The 16,192-nt window shown below is 49.0% G+C and overlaps 1 protein-coding gene across 13 annotated transcripts in view; it reads right to left on the bottom strand.

Moving 5' to 3' along the window:
• The window catches only part of LOC139278603 (phosphatidylinositol 3-kinase C2 domain-containing subunit gamma-like), a 261,681-nt gene that overhangs the window by 99,584 nt on the left and 145,905 nt on the right, over positions 1–16,192 (bottom strand). The gene's annotated exons all lie outside the window — the stretch shown is intronic.

Below are 16,192 nucleotides of genomic sequence, written 5' to 3'. Positions count from 1 at the left end.
CTCAGTTTTGGATTCGGTAGGCCGGATCCCGTCTGCGGCAACCCTCCTGCCCAAAAACTCGACCTCTGGGGCCAAAAACACACACTTGAACTTCTTTAGTCGCAAGCCTACCTGGACCAGTCAGCTAGCACCTCCTCCAGGTTGTTGAGGTGTTCCTCGGTGTCTCGACCCGTGATTAGGATGTCATCTTGGAATAAGATTGTTCTAGGAATGGATTTAAGCAAGCTTTCCATGTTCCTCTGGAAGATAGCGGCCGCTGAATGAATAACAAACAGACACCTGTTGTAAACAAATAGCCCCTTGTGCGTAGTGATAGTGGTCAGAAGCTTGGATTCTTCAGCCAGTTCCTGAGTCATGTAGGCTGAAGTGAGGTCCAACTTGGTGAACAGCTTGCCACCTGCTAGCGTGGCAAAAAGATCCTCTACTCTCGGAAGCGGGTATTGGTCCTGGAGTGACACTCGGTTGATGGTGGCCTTGTAGTCGCCACAGATCCTGACCGAGCCATCTGCTTTAAGGACAGGAACGATGGGGCTTGCCCAGTCGCTGAATTCAACAGGCGAAATTATGCCCTCTCTTAGCAGCCTGTCCAACTCACTCTCAATTCTCTCATGCATCACATACGGCACAGCTCTGGCTTTGTGGTGCACTGGTCTGGCGTCCGGGGTGATGCGTATCACTACTTTGGTGCCCTTAAAAGTGCTGACACCTGGTTGAAAAAGTGACTCAAATTTCTGTAGGACCTGTGAGTACGAACTTCGCTCTACAGATGAAATGGCGTGCACATCCCCCCATTTCCAGTTCATCTCGGCTAACTAGCTCCTCCCCAAGAGTGCGGGACCATTCCCCGGGACATTCCAGAGTGGCAGCCGGTTCTACGATCCAGTGTGTGTGACTACCAAGTTTGCACTGCCTAGCACTAGGATGATCTCTCTGGTGTACGTCCGTAACTGCGTGTCAATGCATTCCAGTTTGGGCCTGTTAGCTTTGAGTGGCCATAGTTTTTCAAATTGTTGGCCACTCATAAGTGACTGGCTGGCTCCTGTGTCCAGCTCCATGCGTACTGGGATGCCATTTAATAGGATTTATATCATCATAGGTAGCGTTTTGGTATGTGAGCTGTGGATGTCTGCCACATAAACCCGCTGGACTTCAGCGTCCATAGCTTTGCCCCAAGCATCAACCTGCCTTGCAGACCCCTCGTCTAGTTCCTCTGCCTCGTAAACTAGCCTCGCTATGGGCTTACTGCACATTCTGGCCAAATGTCCACTGAAGTTACAGTTTCTACAGATAAATTGTTGAAACCGACAGGTTTTCGCAGCATGTCTGCCACCGCACCTCCAGCATGAGCTGAGATTGTTGTGAACAAAGGAACTGTTACCAGGCATTCCTCTCTGATTGTCTCTTTGATTACTCCTGAGCACTCTGTTGCTGAGTGTCAATGGTCCCATCCCGGGACACATTGTCCCTTGTGATGGCGTGAATTGCCGATCCCCCTGCCATTGTCTCTGTTGCTGGCCCACCCTAGAGTCTGTTGCTGCCTGGGCGGTGTTGAATTGCCCTTGCCTGCCTATGGGGTTCTGATGTTAACTCCCCGGTCCATCACCACGTTAGAACCAGGGCTGCGCACATAAATTATCTTGGTCTCCTCTTCCCCTGCCATGAAGGTCTGAGCTATCAATGCTGCCCTTTCCAAAGTCAAGTCCTTGGTTTCAATAAGCTTCCTGAAAATCCCGGCATGACCAATGCCTTCAATGAAGAAATCCCTAAACATCTCCCCCCTGCAGGCATCTGTGAACTTATAGAGGCTGGCCAAACGCCGAAGGTCCGCAACGAAGTCCGATATGCTTTGTCATCCCGATGCCGGTGTGTATAGAACCAGTGCCGGGCCATGTGTATCATGCTCGGCGGTTTGAGGTGCTCATCGATCAGTGTGCTGAGCTCCTCAAAAGGACTTGTTCGCCGGATTCTCGGGTGCGAGCAGGTCTTTCATCAGCGCATACGTCTTGGATCCACAGCTGGTCAGTAGATGCGCCCTCCGCTTGTCAGCCGCTTCCTCTCCCAGCCAGTCCTTCATGACAAAGCTCTGCTGGAGCCTCTCAACGAAATCGTCCCAGTCCTCACCAACACAGTACCGTTCCTCTGCGTTACCGGTGGCCATCCTCGTGGGTCGTTAATTCCCATTTCTCGTCGCCAAATGTAGTGTCCTTACACCTTACTATCGAATCACACGAGGCATATACTGCAGACAAGGTCACTACGTGACCTGATCCTTTATTCCCAGGACCAAAAAGTGCTGACCCTGCGTGAGACCTCCCTTTATATACCTGGATGACCAGGTGAGGAGTGTCTCCCACAAGTTCACCCCCTGTGGTCAAGCTGTGCATTTCTCAGGTGTATACAGTGTTGTTACATAAAGGTTGCAGTTATGTGAAGGTTACAAACATGACAGACTCCATGGCAACCCAGAGGATGGTGAGTAGGGAATACCCGGACTGAGTTTATGCTGAGCCAGTATCATTGAAACCTTTGATGGTGGGTCGTACCATCTTTGCATCTTTTAGATGCTGACCAAACCTAAAAATACATGAGACTGGGAAATCACTGTTTCATCTGCCACTTTCAAGCATTCATGTCATATTCCTCTGTTCCCTAGTCTAACTGAGCCACAAATCTATTTAAAATATGTGGGTCAGCACCTCCTTTAAAATAGCACTCAGAGCACCGTTCCACAAGCATGTTATGCTTTCATTTGCTATTATCATTTGAGCGAATTTTCCAGCCTATGTTTCTCGTCAAAATATTTGTTTTCTGATGCTGGAAACGACAATCATTGCACTAAAAGTGTATGAAAGCAGGACTTTCAGAAAGAAATGCTGTCCTGACCTGAATGCATCCTGTCTTAATGTATCTTCTCATCATACCCTGTGGATATTGACTGCTCTAATTTGGATGGTGCAGGCTTTCTTCATTATTGCATTGTGAAAAAGAAACATCCACCAGGAATTTGTACACAAAATTAAAAATCAGCTCTCAGTTACAGAATATAACCAAGTACCAAGTCCCAAATCACCCATCACCACTGTGCTCGCTGATCTATATTATCTGGTCTACCAGCTGCTCGATCATAAAATTCTCATCCCTGTGTTGAAATTCTTCCATGTCCTCACCCCGCCCTATCTCTGTACCCTCCTTCAGCCCTACGTCCCTCTGAGAACTCTGCTTTCCTCCAACTCTGGCCTCTTACACAACCCCCATTTCCTATTCCCCACCATTGGTAGCCATGCCTTCAGCTGCCTAGGCCCGAAGCTCTGGAATTCCCTCCCCAACTTCTCCGCCTCTTTCTCCTCCTTTAAGACACCCCTTAAAACCTACCTGTTTGAACAAGCTTTTGGTCACAAGGCCTAATGTCTCCTTCTTTGGCTCAGTGTCAATTTTTGTCTGATTACACTCCTGTGAAGCACCTTGGGTGCACTAGGTGCTATATAAATATAAATGACTGTTGTTGTTACTACATCTCGTCTGAAAACAGGCATCACATATCACAGTAAGGTTGTACAGGTACAGCCTCTGAAATCCGGAGTTGCAAAAACCAAAATGTTCCAAAAACTGGAATTCTGATTGGTATTCTGTAAATAATCCACCGCCCTGCCCGCCCCCCGCAACATGCACAGACACACACACAAAAAAAAATTGCAAAACATTCACAAGACACTTAACAATCGAATCGCTGCAAAAGAATTAAAAAGTAAAAACTTTAACTTACTTTTTGTGCAAGTCTTCATACCTACTGCTGTTCCAAGGGCTGCAACGCAGGTTTTTCCCCCGAGCGTGTTTTTCTTCCTAACTACGGTGCGCTGAGAGCCAAATTTTGGGACGTCGGATTTCATCTCTGAAATCCGGAAAACCCAAAACTCGGCCCAGGGGTTTCCGGATTCGGAACGTCTGATTTCTGTTCTGAAATCCGGAAAAACCCGAAAACCGGAATGGTCTCGGTCCTGAGCTTTCCGGATTTCGGAGGTTGTACCTGTAGTCTAAATGCTAAATCTCAATGTAATTGTTTTGATTAAGTAAAACTTAAACACCATTCCAACCCACTCCCTATTTCTTTTCAAAACCTAGGCAATTCTGTAAATACAGTGACAGGAATGGTCAAATAAAGACAATTAATTGAACCAAGGATCATTCTCTTTGAATCAAAAAGCTGCTACAACTAGTCTTGAAGAAACTTGGCATGAATAAGTATAAGTAAATAAGACGACAGCTGGGCATATCCCAGAATAAAACTTTAAGGAAACTTAAAAGTAAAAAAAACCCGGCATTTTAGTACCTTGCTGTTTTATCTGTGAATTTCTTTGGGAACAAACACTAAATAAACGCACATGCAATTGTGACTCAGAAGCAGCCGCTCATCTTAAACTGATCTGCCTCAAGTTCATGTGCAACCAACAATGGGAGAAAGTAATATCCAATTTATTGTGACAGGCCACATTCCCACCCTTCGACTGATCTGTTTACTTCCGACAACCTCCAGTCACAGCACAAAAAGCTGGTATTTTTTTTTCCAATGCTAAGAAGCTGACACATGGGTTGATACACTATCAGCGCAGGATGATGCTGTCATCTTATCTGGAGCAACCTGAAGGTCATTTTTATCCCTCTGCTAACCTTCTCCACATGCCTTCCCGTTCCTTACATGCTGACACCCATCTTCAGGTATTCTTGTACTTGCTCCTGCTTCTACGTGTGTAGGTCGCGGCTCAGCGGGCAGTACACTCGCCTTTGAGTCAGAAGGTTGTGGGTTCAAATCCCACTCCAGGGACTTATGCACATAAATCTAGGCTGACACTTGAAGGGAGCGCTGCACTGTTGGAGGTGCCATCTTTCGGATGAGACATTAAACTGAGGCAACATCTGTCCTCTCAGGTGGGCGTAAAAGATCCCATGGCACTAGTTCGAAGAAGAACAGGGGAGTTATTCCCGGTACCTTGGCCAATATTTATCCCTCAATCAACATAACAAAAACAGATTATCTGGTCATTATCACATTGCTGTTTGTGGGAGCTTGCTGTGCACAAATTGGCTGCCGCATTTCCCACATTACAACAGTGACTACACTCCAATAGTACTTCCATGTTCATCTTTCCCACAACTCCTTGTTTGAATCCCACCAATCAGATTTCCGCCCTTGCCATGGGACCAAAACGGCTCTCATCAAAGTCACATATAACATCCTTTGTGACTGTGACAAAGGCAAACTATCCTGCCTCGTCCTTGAGAGACAGACTATTATCTGAATGGTGACAGATTAGGAAAAGGGGAGGTGCAACGAGACCTGGGTGTCATGGTACCTCAGTCATTGAAGGTTGGCATGCAGGTACAGCAGGCGGTTAAGAAAGCAAATGGCATGTTGGCCTTCATAGAGAGGGGATTTGAGTACAGGGGCAGGGAGGTGTTACTACAGTTGTACAGGGCCTTGGTGAGGCCACACCTGGAGTATTGTGTACAGTTTTCGTCTCCAAACTTGGGGAAGGACATTCTTGCCATTGAGAGAGTGCAGCAAAGGTTCACCAGACTGATTCCCGGGATGGCGGGACTGACATATCAAGAAAGACTGGATCAACTGGGCTTGTATTCACTGGAGTTCAGAAGAATGAGAGGGGATCTTATAGAAACGTTTAAAATTCTGACGGGTTTAGACAGGTTAGATGCAGGAAGAATGTTCCCAATGTTAGGGAAGTCCAGAACCAGGGGTCACAGTCTAAGGATAAGGGGTAAGCCATTTAGGACCAAGATGAGGAGAAACTTCTTCACCCAAAGTGTGGTGAACCTGTGGAATTCTCTACCACAGAAAGTTGTTGAGGCTAATTCACTAAATATATTCAAAAAGGAGTTAGATGTAGTCCTTACTACTAGGGGGATCAAGGGGTATGGCGAGAAAGCAGGAATGGGGTACTGAAGTTGCATGTTCAGCCATGAACTCATTGAATCGCGGTGCAGGCTCGAAGGGCCGAATGGCCTACTCCTGCACCTATTTTCTATGTTTCTCGACCTGTCTGCAGCCTTTGACACGGTTGACCATTTTATCCATCTCCACCATCGTCCAGCTGGGTGGGACTGCACTATCCTGGTTCCATTCTTATCTATCTAATCACAGTCAGAAAATCACCTGCAATGACTTCTCTTCCTGCCCCCGCAACATTACCTCTGGTGTCCCCCAAGGATCTATCATTGGTCCCCTCCTATTTCTCATCTACATGTTGCCCCTTGGTGACATCATCCGGAAACACAGTCAGTTTCCACATGTACGCTGATGACACCTAGCTCTACCTCACTACCACATCTCTCAACCCCTCCTTGGTCTCTAAATTGTCCAATATCCAGTTCTGGATGAGCAGAAATTTTCTCCAATTGAATATTGGGAGCACTGAAGCCATTGTTTTTGGTCCCTGCCACAAACGCCGTTCCATAGCCACTGACTCCATTCCTCTCCCCAACTTCTGTCTGTGGCTGAACCAGACAGTTTGCAACCTTCGTGTCATATTGACCCTGAAATGAGCTTTTGATCACATATCTGTAACATAACTAGGACCGCCTATTTCCATCTCCACAACTGTTGTGTATCTGTAAAGCATGCACTCTCATGTTCCGCCACCAGGGAGCGCATCCCCTGAAATACCAAGGGATCCCAGCATCCCTTGGGAGTACTGTATATAAGCCGGCCCCTAAGGCCTGTTGCTCACTCTAGAGTGTCTTAATAAAGACTGAGGTCACTGCTACTTTAACCTCCCTGTGTGCAGTCTCATCTGTGTTAGGAACACAACAACTGGCGACGAGTACACGAATCCAACGTAAAGATGCAGCAAACTGTGGGCATCCTGGAGAAGTTCTCGGAGGATGAGGACTGGGAAGCCTATGTCGAACGACAAGACCAGTACTTTGTAGCCAATGAGCTGGACGGAGAAGGAAGCGCTGCAAAAAGGAGAGCGGTCCTCCTCACAGTCTGCGAGGCACTGACCTATCGCCTCATGAAGAATCTTCTGGCTCCGGTGAAACCCACAGATAAGTCGTATGAGGAGCTGTGTACCCTGGTTCGGGAGCATCTTAACCCGAGGGAGAGCGTGCTGATGGCGAGCTATCGGTTCCACACGTACCAGCGATCTGAAGGTCAGGAAGTGGCGAGTTACGTCGCCAAGCTAAGGCGACTTGCAGAACAATGTGAATTTGATGGCTACCTGGAGCAAATGCTCAGAGACTTTTTTGTACTGGGCATTGGCCACGAGACCATTCTACGAAAACTTTTGACTGTAGAGACACCGAACCTCAGTAAGGCCATTGTGATAGCACAGGCGTTTATGTCCACCGGTGACAACACCAAACAAATCTCTCAGCACACAAGTGCTAGCAGTGTTCTTAAATTAACTGGAACTGTGTTTACGAGCAGAAATGTACAGGGCAGAAACCACGAGTCTGCAACTGCCAGCAGGCCTCTGGTGACCCAGAATTCTGAGAGTCTGCAACAAAGGATGAATGCAAGGCAATTCACACCTTGTTGGCGTTGTGGAGGCTTCCATTCAGCCTATTCATGTCGCTTCAAAGGATATGTTTGCAAGAGCTGTGGAACAATGGGGCACCTTCAACGAGCTTGCAGACAAGCTGCAAGCTCTGCAAATCTTGCTGAACACCACGTGGCAGAGGAAGATCAGTATATGGTGGACCAAAGCAATTTCGAGCCTCAGAGAGAAGAGGCAGATGCTGAAGTACACTGGGTGCACACATCTTCGACAAAATGTCCACATTTAATGCTAAACGTAAAATTGAATGCTAATCCATAGCCATGGAACTGGACACTGGCGCTAGCCAATCCATCATGAGTAAAAAGATGTTTGAGAGACTGTGGTGCAACAAGGCACTCAGGCCAGCCCTGAGCCCCATCCACACGAAACTGAGAACGTACACCAAAGAGCTCATCACTGTCCTGGGCAGCGCCATGGCCAAGGTCACCTACGAGGGCACGGTGCATGAACTGCCACTCTGGATTGTCCCGGGCGATGGCCCCACACTGCTTGGAAGGAGTTGGCTGGGCAAAATCCGCTGGAACTGGGATGACATCCGAGCACTATCACATGTCAATGAGGCCTCATGTACCCAGGTTCTGAACAAATTTCCTTCCCTTTTTGAGCCAGGCATTGGAAACTTTTCCGGGGTAAAGGTGCGGATCCACTTGGTCCCAGAGGCACGACCCATTCATCACAAGGCGCGAGCCGTACCTCACATGATGAGGGAGAGAGTGGAAATCGAGTTTGACAGGCTGCAATGCGGGGGCATCATCTCCCCAGTGGAATTTAGCGAGTGGGCCAGCCCGATTGTTCCAGTACTCAAAAGTGATGGCACGGGTCAGGATTTGCGCCGATTATAAAGTAACTATTAATTGTTTCTCGCTACAGGACCAATACCCGCTACCTAAGGCAGACGACCTATATGCGACGCTGACAGGAGGCAAGATGTTCACCAAGCTCGACCTGACTTCGGCCTACATGACGCAGGAGCTGGAGGAGTCTTCGAGAGTCTTCGAAGGGCCTCACCTGCATCAACACGCACAAGGGACTGTTCATCTACAACAGATGCCAGTTTGGAATTTGGTCGGCTGCAGCGATCATCCAGAGAAACATGGAGTCTACTCAAGTCGGTACCACGCATGGTGATTTTTCAGGACGACATATTGGTCACAGGTCGGAACACCGTCGAGCACCTACAAAACCTGGAGGAGGTCCTCCAGCGACTGGATTGTGTAGGGCTGCGGCTGAAGAGGTCGAAATGCGTCTTCATGGCAACAGAAGTGGAATTTTTGGGGAGAAAAATCGCGGCGGACGGCATTCGGCCCACAGACGGCAAGACAGAGGCTATCAGGAACGCGCCCAGGCCACAGAACGTCACGGAGCTGCGGTCGTTCCTGGGACTCCTCAACTATTTTGGTAACTTCCTACCGGGGTTAAGCACCCTCTTAGAGCCCCTTCATGTGTTATTGCGTAAAGGTGAGAACAGGGTATGGGGGAAAAACCAAGTAATTGCTTTTGAGAAAGCCAGAAACATTTTATGCTCCAACAAGCTGCTTGTATTGTATAACCCGTGTAAAAGACTCGTGCTAGCATGTGGTGCTTCATCGTATGGAGTCGGGTGTGTATTACAACAAGCTAACATTGCGTGGAAGTTGCAATATGTAGCCTATGCTTCCAGGAGCTTGTCTAAGGCCGAGAGGGCCTACAGCATGATTGAGAAAGAGGCATTAGCGTGTGTGTTCGGGATAAAGAAAATGCATCAGTACCTGTTTGGCCTCAAATTTGAGCTGGAAACCGATCACAAGTCTCTCATATCCCTGTTTGTTGAAAACAAGGGGATAAATACTAATGCCTCAGCCCACATAGAAAGGTGGGCACTCGCGCTATCAGCATATAACTATACCATCCGCCACAGGCCAGGCACCGAGAACTGTGCGGATGCTCTCAGTCGGCTACCATTGCCCACCACGGGTGTGGAAATGGCGCAGCCTGCAAACTTGTTGATGGTGGTGCAGCCCCCAGACTTATTGATGGCCATGGAAGCGTTTGAAAATGATAAATCACCTGTCACGGCCCGCCAGATTAGGACTTGGACGAGCCAAGATCCTCTGCTGGCCCGAGTAAAAAACTGTGTACTGCATGGGAGCTGGGCCAGCAGCCAGATTGAAATGCAAGAGCTAATCAAGCCGTTCCAGTGGCGAAAGGATGAGCTGTCCATTCAGGCAGACTGTCTGTTGTGGGGTAACTGTGTCGTGCTACCCAAAATGGACATGGAGACGTTCATCTCGGATCCCCACAGCACACACCCGGGTATAGTAATGATGAAAGCGATAGCGATGCCCAGAGAGGCACCATGTCGACTATGCGGGCCTGTTTCTCGGTAAAATGTTCCTGGTGGTGGTGGATGCTTTTTCAAAATGGATTGAATGTGAAATAATGTTGGGAAGCACCGCCACCGCCACCATTGAAAGCCTGAGGGCCATGATTGCCATCCACGGCCTGCCTGACATACTGGTCAGTGACAACGGGCCATGTTTTACCAGTGCCGAATTTAAAGAATTCATGACCAACAATGGGATCAAACATGTCACCTCGGCCCCGTTTAAACCAGCCTCCAATGGGCAGGCAGAGCAGGCAGTACAAACAATCAAACAGAGCCTCAAACGAGTCACAGAAGGCTCACTCCAAACCCGCCTGTCCCGAGTACTGCTCAGGTACTGCACGAGACCCCACTCACTAACAGGGGTGCCCCCGGCTGAGCTACTCATGAAAAAGACACTTAAAACCAGACTCTCGTTGGTTTACCCCAACCTGCAGGATCAGGTAGAGAGCAGGCAGCAGCAACAAAATGTAAACAATGGTCGCGCCACTGTTTCACGGGAAATTGATCTGAATGACCGTGTATGTGCTAAACTATGGACATGGTCCCAAGTGGATCACAGGCACAGTGATAGCTAAAGAAGGGAGTAGTGTGTTTGTAGTCAAACTCGACAATGGACAAATTTGCAGAAAGGAACTGGACCAAATGAGGCTGCGGTTCACAGACTGCACTGAACAACCCACAGCAGACACCACCTTTTTCGAGCCCACAACACACACCCAAAGGATCAACGACACCACTCCAAACCAGGAAATCAAACCCATCATGCCCAACAGCCCAGCAAGGCCAGGTTCACCCAGCAGCCCTGCAGGGCCAACAACACGCCAGCCCAGCGAGGGCACAACCAAAACACCAGAACAGACATTTGTATCGAGGCGGTCCACCAGGGAAAGAAAGGCCCCGACTGCCTCACCTTGTAAATAGTTTTCACTTTGACTTTGGGGTGGAGTGAAGTTGTGTATCTGTAAAGCATGCACTCTCATGTTCCGCCACCAGGAAGCACATCCCTTGAAGTCCCAAGGGATCCCAGCATCCCTTGGGAGCACTGTATATAAGCCGGCCCTAAGGCCTGTTGCTCACTCTGGAGTGTCTTAATAAAGACCGAGGTCACTGTTACTTTAACCTCCCTGTGTGCAGTCTCATCTGTGTTAGGAACACAACAATAACATCGCCCGTGTCGCCCTTGCCTCAGCTCATCTGCAGCTGAAGCCCTCATCCATGCCTTTATTACCTCTAGACTTGATTATTCCAACGTACTCCTGGCTGGCCTCCCACATTCTACCCGATATAAACTAGAGGTGATCCGAACCTCGGCTGCCCGTGTCCTAACTCCCAACAAGTCCCACTCACCCATCACCCCTGTGCTCGCTGACCTACATTAGCTTCTGGTTAAGCAACACCTCGATTACAAAATTCTCATCCTCATTTTCAAATCCCTCCATGGCCTTGCCCTCCCCATCTCTGTAATCTCCTCCAGCTTTTCCCCCACCCCCCCCCACGAGATGTCTGCGCTCCTCTAATTCTGCCTTCTTGAGCATCCCTGATTATAATCGTTCAACCATTGGTGGCCGTGCCTTCTGGTGCCTCGGCCCCAAGCTCTGGAATCTGGAACTCCCTGTCTAAACCTCTCCGCCTCTATTTCTTCCTTCAAGATGCACCTTAAAAGATACCTCTTTAATGAAGCTTTTGGTCACCTGCACTAATTTCTACTTATGCGGTTCGGTGTCAAATTTTTTATTTCATAATACTCCTGTAAAGCGCCTTGGGAAGTTTCACTACGTTAAAGGCGCTATATAAATACAAATTGTTGTTGTTCATTGGCGGGAATGCGCTTTGAGATGAACAGTGGTCGTGAAAGGCACTATATAAATGCAAGTCTTTCTTTCATCCCAAACTAGGGAACATTGGCTAACTGGATAGATCTTTTACTGACACTGACTGCGATATCACAAGTTCCAATAACATTCTTTAAATATCCTTTTTTTCAAAAAAAAAGGCAAGAAGTAACTGTGCTCATTTCTGAAAGAAGCATGAAAAAGGCAGGGGAAAGGGGGCAGGAAAATGCAGTCACCAGGAGAGGTTATAGCAGTCGGATGTGTAGCTGCAGTCAGCAAATTATCAATGGGGTGCGTCGATGATTACACATGCGTGGTTGTTTTTATGTTGCTCGAGCTGCTGTGGAATATAAACAAGCTGATGAAACAGCATCTGGGACCTTAGCCATGTAAACTAAATAAAAGATAGTTTCACTGTCTGGGGATCTGTTACAGACTGGTGCAAAGCTGGAAAACCAGCAGAACAGATAGTACTGCGTGTTCCAAGTATAAAGCATCCATCTGCCATCTCCAGCCTACAGCAGGCACAGTGTTTCTACTGCAGAATGAAATGTTAGCTCAGTGTCCTTTATCACTAGCTGCACGTCTGGTCAGCTGTGAAGCTTATTCTCAACTATCTAGGCTTGATTTTGAAAGGATGGGTCTTCTGTCCTGTGCTGATTTCCAACAACATCCCAAGCCTGCCTGTCACGTCCTGTTGGCTGTTCACGTGGTGATTGAGCATTAAACTGCAGCCCAGCACCGAGAGACTGGAGCAGGCGGAGGAAAGGGGGTCTTTCTGTCTCACACAGGCTGTCGAGCCTCCACCAGGTTCCATGTAAATGTGTACTCAGTCAGCACACTCTCCATTGGAGGGAATGCTACTGGGGGTTGCTTTAAGTTTTAGCTGTCGTATTAAATGGGCCATCTCAAGTAAGCAGCCCATTGTACACCACACAGCTGATTTTCCCTTCCATTAACTTCAACAGAAATGAAAGTCAGCAGAGATGTATAACGGGCGGCTGACCAGATATCGGTCATTTTAAACGATCTAAAAAATGTAACGTTACCGCCAATGGGTAGCCCAGTCCACAGAGAAAACCCTGCAAATACATCAAACACAAAACTTTGTGAGTTACTTCATGTCGCTTGAGTTAAATGCTGTGTGGTGCCCATGATAAGTCGGGTCTGGTACCCACTTGCTGCCTGGGTGCTGGAACAGGTCTTTAGAATGAATGTCCTCTGATTGAGCCTCAGAGGACTGTCTTGGATTAAGCATCAGGTGACGTTGAGGTGTTGGGGGTAGAGGCTGACCGACTTGATGCTGCTTCAGTGGGATTGACCACCTGGCTGCAGTTGTCTCAGGAGCTGAGTCTTGTTGGGGTCTGGGGAAAGCGCAGTGGGTAATGCCCAGGAGGCAGCCTGCTAGCTCTGGGTAACTCGTGCATTGGGTGTGGGTCTACCATTGGGGATGGCCTGAAGACGTCCAATGCTGAGCCCTTTCTGATGAAGTCTCTCCATCTGGGACCCTCGGCTTCAACTCGTGCTGGTGAGCAGTGGAGGACGTAACACAGAAGCACGATCAAACACTCGCTTTATAAAACACACTCTTCAAACTGCACCTCGTACATTGTGATCACACAGGCTAGAATTTCTGTACATTCACATTCAATAGGCAGGAAATCAAGTCGGCAATGTTTAATTGATGTGTGTTAAGCAAGAAACAATTGCTGGTAAGGATTTTTTAAAAAGCCTTACTGTTTCAGCTGCTATGTAGACAGATCAATGGATGATCGCATTCGAATGGTGTGTGATAACCCAAACTGTCTTCTCGGAAAATGAATCGCACTGATAAAGCATTCAATACATTCCATTGGAGTATCGTGATCAAGATTAACCATTCTTGTTTCTGGTGAACTTACTGGATGGGGTACAGTCTCCTCCATTTAATTCAAAGTCACTTCATTCAAATTATTTGAAAACTTAATGTTAGCACAAACACCACGCTAGCATTATCAGGCATCATAGATTCATACAGCACAGAAGGCGGCCATTTGACCCCCTCATGCCTGTGATGGCCCTTTAAAGGAGCAATCCAATTGGTCCCACTCCCCTGCTCTTTCCCTGTAGCTCTGCAGATTTCTCCTCTTCAAGAATTATCCAATTCCCTTTTAAACTTTACGACTGAACCTGCTTCCACCTCCCTTTCAGGCGACACATTCAAGATCATAACAACTCGCTGCTTTAAAAAAATTCTCCCCAATTACCCCCATGATATTTTTTCCAATGATTTTAAATCTGTGTCCTCTGGTTACTGACCCTCCTGCCACTGGAAACAGTTTCCCCCTATCTACTCTACCAAAACCTCTCATCATTTTGAACACCTCTATTAAATCTCCCCTTAACCTTCCCTGCTCGAAGGAGAACAATCCTAACTTCTCCAGTCTCTCCTCATAACTGAAGCTCCTCATCCCTGGCACCATTCTAGTAAATCTCCTCTGCACCGTCTCTCGCGCTTAGACATGCCTCCTAAAGTGCGGTGCCCAAAATTGGACACAATTCCCCAGCTGAGGCCCACCTGGTGATTTATGCAGAAGCTGATGTAGCACAGCCCTCTTGCTCTCAAGGATCAGCACTTAGGGGTTTAGGGGGCGAAATTCACCCGCGCCCCGATTGGGGGTGGTAACCGACCCAGCCACAAAATCGCGGTTACGCCCCCCGCAGGAGGTGGAGTGCAATCTCGCGTGCTCCACTTCCTGTTGAGGCGGGTTCCGGGGCGCTACTCGGCTGCGTTAGTCAGCGCTGCTCCGCGTAGCACTGACGCGTTTCAACACTGCTCTCCTTCGGTTGATGGGGAGGATCGCTGCGCACTCTGCCGGGCCTCTGGTGACCTCCAGTGGGCCAACAGGGTGGCGTGGTGCTGTGGCTGCAGCCCGGCATCCAAACGGAGGGCCAGGCTACACAATGACGGCCCGGAGCACGGCAAAGAAAAACGGAAGGGGGTGTCCGGTGAGTCGGCTGAAAAATTAACATGGCTGCGCGCGGCGCTCCCGACCTCCCCTTTAACTTCCGCCCCGCGAGCGGATGTGGGCCCGGTTCATGACCCACGAGGTTGGCGCTGCCACTGCTCGTGTCAACCTCACAATTTCCGCCGCGGGGCAGAAAGGGGTCGGCGTGCAGCACTAAAGGGTTGCCGTGCATGGCAATGATGTCATCACCGGTTGCACGGTGATCCGGGGCAGTGCCTGCGGGGTGCAATGCTGGCGGAGGCGCTAAAGGGAGTCACAAAACTGGACAATTTCGACCCCTAGATTTTTTTAATATAGGTTTTTGAAAACATGTGAGACGGGTGGTCGGTCGGTCTTAACCATGGGCGGACAGCGTGAGGAGCCCTGGCACTGCCCACCTGAAAACCGTGCCGAGAGGCTGGAGCCAATTGGAGGGCCGGGCCCCATTTCAATATCGCAGTTGAGCTGCAAGCATTGTGTCATTCCCCCACAGGCCGCTTGCTGGCCGGGACGGGGCCAGTAATTCCGGTAACACCGACATCATGCCAAACTCCAAACTATATCCTGTGGGGGGATGGGCAGACAGTAGGCCAGAAGATTTTTGTGGGGCCAGAATTGTTTCCCCATAAATATGTTTTAAAATGCACTCAAAAGATTTAGGGGGAGAAACTGGCCTCTTTTGTGCCTCCCGTTAGCGCCTCCGGGACGATAACGGGGCGCTAATGGCGTACTGCCCGGGTGTAGCAAAGGTACTGACACCCACAAACTTGCATAGTGGGTTAGCGCTGGCGGTAAACCTTATTGCCTCCATCTCCTGTGATATCCCCGGAGATTGTGACGTCATCCGGTGCGCAGCACCCTGTTATTGCCCGGGAACGTAAATTCACTCCCGCCCCCTTTGGCATCACTGGGCGTCAACAACGGCAGCTGCAGGAGGCATTGTCACCTTGGCCAGCCGCTTGGGGTGCGGTAATTAAAGGCATCGGTGGTCAGGTAGGCTAAAAAAGGATTTCACCCCACTGTGCTGCTTTTTGAATTTTTCCACCCTGCCATTGGTCAGCCCTGCACTCGGAGTGCTTGGGGCTGCTCTGCGCGGATCACAGGTGCTGTTACTGACCATTGCTAAGCTTCAAATGACCTCAGCATTGGCCCTTCCCTTTAGGAAGGGAAGGAGCCTCTGATCCCAGCAGCGCTGCAGAGGACATTGTGCAGGGCTCTGCTGCTACCACCCCTCTTGCGCTGTTTAGCGCTCCAAGGGAAGTGGTAGCACTTGATTTAGTGTTCTATGTCCCTCCTGGGGCGCTAGACTGGAATTTCGCATCCGCTAGAATTGTGCAGCGCCCGGCGGCACTTTCGCGCTCCCGCAAAAGTTATCGCCCCAAATGGGGCGCAACGCAGCTTCTCGCCCTTAAACATCTCATGATCGGCCAGCAA

This window comes from Pristiophorus japonicus, chromosome 13 (genome assembly GCF_044704955.1).
Source record: "Pristiophorus japonicus isolate sPriJap1 chromosome 13, sPriJap1.hap1, whole genome shotgun sequence".
Taxonomy (NCBI): Eukaryota; Metazoa; Chordata; class Chondrichthyes; family Pristiophoridae; genus Pristiophorus; species Pristiophorus japonicus.
This window is presented reverse-complemented; position numbering and strand designations above follow the sequence as displayed.